This window comes from Mustelus asterias, chromosome 8, assembly GCF_964213995.1.
Source record: "Mustelus asterias chromosome 8, sMusAst1.hap1.1, whole genome shotgun sequence".
Taxonomy (NCBI): domain Eukaryota; kingdom Metazoa; phylum Chordata; class Chondrichthyes; order Carcharhiniformes; family Triakidae; genus Mustelus; species Mustelus asterias.
Window position 1 is genome coordinate 2,191,500 of NC_135808.1, and position 5,526 is coordinate 2,197,025.

Genomic DNA, 5,526 nt, shown 5'->3' on the forward strand with positions numbered 1-5,526 from the left:
CCGTGCGTTCCGGGGGGAGGGAGGACGGGGAGGGTCCGCTGACAAAGACTTCCCCCAGTGTCGGTGCGGCTCTGGACCTGAGGTATGGGCTTCCGGTGGGGAAAATCAGGGAGTAATCCCCCTCCCCCCCCCCCCTCCGCAGGAGCCCCGGTGATTGGAAAACCATCGGTAAAAGGACAAGATGGCGGCTTTGCCTGTGAGCAGGAGGACATTCAGCCCCTCGAGCCTGTTCACCATTCAATGGGAAAGCAGCCCGCCCGCATCGAATCTACAGACAAGGAGCAGGAGTGGGCCATTCGGACCCTCCAACCTATCCCTCCATTCAATGTGATAGTCAACCTCATATCTACACTCTCGCCTAACCCTCCCAGAGTATCTTAACCCCACCTGTGGACCCTCTAACTCTGAAATAGTGTAGAATTCACCGACTGAACTAGTCACACTCTGAATCCTGCAGACACATTGAGTAGAAAACATCCCAACAATTTCCCGGAGGGAGGAACAGAGAGAATTCCACATTTCCACCAGCCCTGAAATGTGGGGGTAATTCTTAATATCATCTCCTTCTACCCCTTTGTGGTTCCGTCCCCTTGTTCTGGGCTCCATCCCCACCTCCCCTAACGCCCAACTCCCAGGGAGCATTTACCTTGGTAACCGAGGGGATTGTTCTGATTGGCTGATGCACTGTCCGAGAGTGCGGTGGGAGCTGGATTGATGGCTTTTGTACATTCCCCCACCTCCCCCCCGACCGGATTCGATATAAAGAAAATAACGTCACAGGAAAGGGGCCGGGGGGGGGGTGGGAATGGGGGAGTGCAAATTCTCTCAAGGAGCCAGCAGCAGTGCGATGGGCTGAATGGCCTCTGGGCGACGGGACGACCCTGTGATCGTTCGCCTTGCTTGGCTCAGTTTGGTTGTGGATCGGTGAATGGGCCCGTTCCAACCAGCTCAGCCAATCAGGGCGCATCATTCATCATCGAACCCCCGCATCAAGGATGTCAACACAAGTTCGCACCTGATCTTCGCCCATTTGGGGGCAGGGGTTAAGCTACAAGTTACCCCCCCCCGAACCCCCCTGCCCCTCCCCCATTCCAGAGATTTACAAGTGGACACTGAGTTCGAAAAGGAGGACTTTACATTACGACCTCTCCAGCCAGTGGAGAACTTTCGGAAGTCTAGTCTCTGTTGTGGAGTGGGAGGCTTACCATTGGAAGTTCTGTTATGTACCGTTAACCAGTTGGCGCTCATCCTCACTTGTCCCACACACCCCGCACTCCATTCACAATAAACAGCTCCCAGGTGAAGGATTCCACCACCTTCGCCCCTGCCTTGTGAGTCCGTTGTACCCTGGAAAATTAGCGCCAAATCGCACTGTTATTGCTTCACGCCGACTCTACCTCATGATCGTTTGTCCAGCGGCTGGGACATGGGCACCGCTGGCTGGGCCAACATTTATTGCCCACCCCTATTTGCCCTTAGTTGAGTGGCTTGCAAAGCCATTTCAGAGGGCAGTTGAGAGTCAGCCATATTGCTGTGGCTCTGGAGTCACATGTAGGCCCGACCGGGTAAGGACGGCAGATTTCCTTCCCTAAAGGACATTAGTGAACCAGATGGGTTTTTCCGACAATGGTTTCATGGTCGTCAGTAGATTCTTAATTCCAGATTTTTAAAATTGAATTTAAATTCATCTGTCGTGGCGGGATTCGAACCCCAGTCCCCAGAACACTACCACTGGATTACTAGTCTCGCGATAATACTATTGTGCCACCAGCTCCAGTGAGCCTTCCTTCCTTCTTACACAAATTTAGGGCCTCTCAAGCCTGCCCCGCCATTCAATAAAAACATGGCTGATCCCATTGTAACCTCTGACCCCCCAATAACCTTTCACCCCTCTCATTAATCAAAGACTCTATCTCACTCTGTCTTAAAAATATTCAAAGTCTCTGAGCGGGATTTTCCAGCTGCGTTCGCCCCAAGACTGGAAACTCCCACCCAAAGTCAACGGACCTTTGCACGGTCCATGCCCCGCCCGCTCCGATTCCCCTGGTGAGGGGGGGAACCGGGGCAATCCCACCCTCTGCTTCCTCCACCTTTTTGAGGGAGAGGGTTCCCGAGACTCACTGCCCTCAGAGGGAAAAACAGCATTCAGTGCTGGGTGTCTACAGGAACCTCCATTAATCCAAAATCCAATCGGGCAGCACGGTGGCCCAGTGGTTAGCACTGCTGCCTCACAGCACCAGGGACCTGGGTTCGATTCCCGGATTGGGTCACTGTCTGTGTGGAGTTTGCACATTCTCCCCGTGTCTGCGTGGGTTTCCTCCGGATGCTCTGATTTCCTCCCACACTCCAAAGATGTGCGAGTTAGGTGGATTGGCCGTTCTAAATTGGCCCTTAGTGTCAGGGGGATTAGTAGGGTAAATATGTGGGGTTATGGGGAAAGGGCCTGGGTGGGATACTCAGATGCTCTTTCCTCGGGTAGAAAAGGGGACATAGGTTTAAGGTGAGTGGGGAAAAGTTTCGAGGAGATGTGCGAAGCAAGTTTTTTACACAGAGGGTGGTAAATGTCTGGAACGCGCTGCCCGGGGAGGTGGTGGGAGCAGGTACGATAGCGGCATTTAAGGGGCAACTAGACGAATAGGATGGGAATGGAAGGATACGGACTCCGTAAGTGCATATGGTTTGAGTTTAGGCAGGCATCATGACTGGCACAGGATTGGAGGGCCGAAGGGCCTGTTCCTGTGCTGTTCTTTGTTACATGTTCTTTGTTCTTGGTACAGGCTCGATGGGCCGAATGGCCTCCTTCTGCACTGTAGCGATTCCATGATTCTATGAACCTTCCTGCGGTCAAGTTGCTTAAGGGTTACCACAGGCAGGATGATGAAAGAAAACAGCGAACAACACTGGGAGGCAGTCACTACAATGGTTAGAAGCCTGGTCAAAGGGGTAGGCTTTTAGAGACTGGGAGGGTAAAGGGGGAGAGAGAGGGAGGTGCCACTGTATAACCCTCCCTCACTGATGGATGAGTTGTGGTCTCTACCCTGACAGTCCCCTCTTTGCTACTCAATGAGTTAGGGTCAATCATTAGTCTAAGGCCCTCTGCCTGGTCTAAGTGGCTTGCCTCTTATTTCAAGGAGTTTGGAGTCTGAGAGTTGAGAAGCCTTGCTGCAAATGTACAAGGTACCAGTGAGACCACATCTGGAGCTCTGACAGAGTGTCATCCAGACTTAAAACGTTGGCTCTATTCCCTCTCCAAGATGCTGTCAGACCTGCTGAGATTTTCCAGCATTCACGGTATTTTGCTCTTACTGAGGGCAGTTTTGGTTCCCTTATTTAAGGAAAGATATTATTTCATTGGAGGCAGTCCAGAGAATGTTCACTAGGGTGGCACGGTGGCACAGTGGGTTAGCACTGCTGCCTCACAGCACTAGGGACCGTGGTTCAATTCCCGGCTTGGGTCACTGTCTGTGTGGAGTCTGCACATTCTCCCTGTGTCTGCGTGGGTTTCCTCCGGGTGCTCCAGTTTCCTCCCACAGTCTAAAGCTGTGCAGGTTAGGTTGATTGGCCGTGCTAAATTGCCCCTTAGTGCCCCGGGATGCGTAGGCTAGAGGCATTAGCAGGGTAAATGTGTGAGGTTACGGGAATAGGGCCTAGTGGGATTGTGGTTAGTACAGACTCGATGGGCCGAATGGCCTCCTTCTGCACTGTAGGGATTCTGTGAATTCGAGGATGTTCCCGGTGTGGAAGGATTGTTTTATGACCAAAGGTTAAACTGGTTGGGACTCATTGGAATTTAGAAGAGTGAGAGATGTACTCATTGAAACATAGAGGATTGTTAAGGGGTTTGACAGGGTAAATGCTGAGAGAATGTTTCCCCTCATGGGAGAGCCTTGGACCAGAGCGCAGAGTCTCAGGATAAAGGGGAGCCAATTTAAGACTGAGATGAGGAGAAATTTCTTCTCTCAGAGGGTTGAGAGTCTTTGGATCTCCTTGCTGCAGAGATTTGTGGGGACAGAGTCCTTGTGTATATATAAGGCTGAGATGGATATTGACCAGTAGGGGAATCAAGGGGAAAGGGCGGGAAAGTGGACGTGAGCAATGTCGGATCAGCCATGATCCTACTGAATGGGGGATCAGGCTTGAGGGGCTGAATGGCCTCATTCTCTTCCTAGTTCTTATGGCCTCACTCGCTACCAATGGGACACAACAACTTGACTATTGTTCCCCTAAAGCAATGGCACGTCATCCATTGGTTACATCGTAATCTCGAATCTCGAGGTCAGTTTAATTGACATTGCAGACCTTGTTGATCCTGGCTAGGCCAGGCCTTGACTAAATTACCCATCCTGCCTTGCACCCACAATGCAATTCTTCCTGTGTCTTCAGTCACTGTGGTGGGGGGGGGGGGGTGTGTGGGGGGACTGATTCTCTTCGATATTCCATGTCAGCATCACAAGACAAACTCCACACACGCGGCACGGTAGCACAGTGGTTAGCACTGCTGTTTCACAGCTCCAGGGACCTGGGTTCGATTCCCGGCTTGGGTCACTGTCTGCGTGGAGTTTGCACATTCTCCTCGTGTCTGCGTGGGTTTCCTCCGGGTGCTCCGGTTTCCTCCCACAGTCCAAAGATGTGCGGGTTAGGTTGATTGGCCATGCTAAAATTGCCCTTAGTGTCCTGAGATGCGTAGGTTAGAGGGATTAGTGGGTAAATATGTAGGGATACGGAGGTAGGGCCTGGGTGGGATTGTGGTCGGTGCAGACTCGATGGGCCGAATGGCCTCTTTCTGTACTGTAGGGATTCTATGATTCACACAGCCATTCACCAACATTGAAACAAATAAATAAAGGATGCATTTTTCAAATAAAAAAGTCAACAAGATGTCAATTGGCTCACGTTACTTTATCAATGAGTTTCGGCGCTATTTTCCCAGTTGTGGCTGGATGAAACCATTGAATTGCTGCATTGTCCCGGGATTTGAGCAGTGGAACAGGACCAGCACCCGATGGAATCTGTTCAGCTACTCCATACGGTCATGCCACCCACCTGAGTTCCACTTTCCCACCGTTCCCCCCATATCTTTGCATTCGCTCGGTCTCCACAACCCTAGCAGTATCCAACAGGAACACAGTGGCCCATTGACCATCCGAATGTTCCCTGGGCATTCGAGTTCCTGAGATTCGTGACCCTTTGAGTGAAGACTTATCCCCATCCCAAAGAGCCGACCCCTCATTCCGAGATTGGCACCCTGTGTTCCGGACCCTCCAACAAAGGCAACCTTGAGGTGGGACAATGGTTAGCACTGCTGTCTCACAGCGCCAGGGACCCGGGTTCAATTCCCGGTTTGGGTCACTGTCTGTGTGGAGTCTGCATGTTCTCCCCGTGTCTGCGTGGGTTTCCTCCGGGTGCTCCGGTTTCCTCCCACACTCCAAAAGATGTGTGGATTAGGTGGATTGGCCATGCTAAATTGCCCCTTAGTGTCCAAAGATGAGTAGGTTAGGTGGATTGGCCATGCTAAATTGTCCCTCA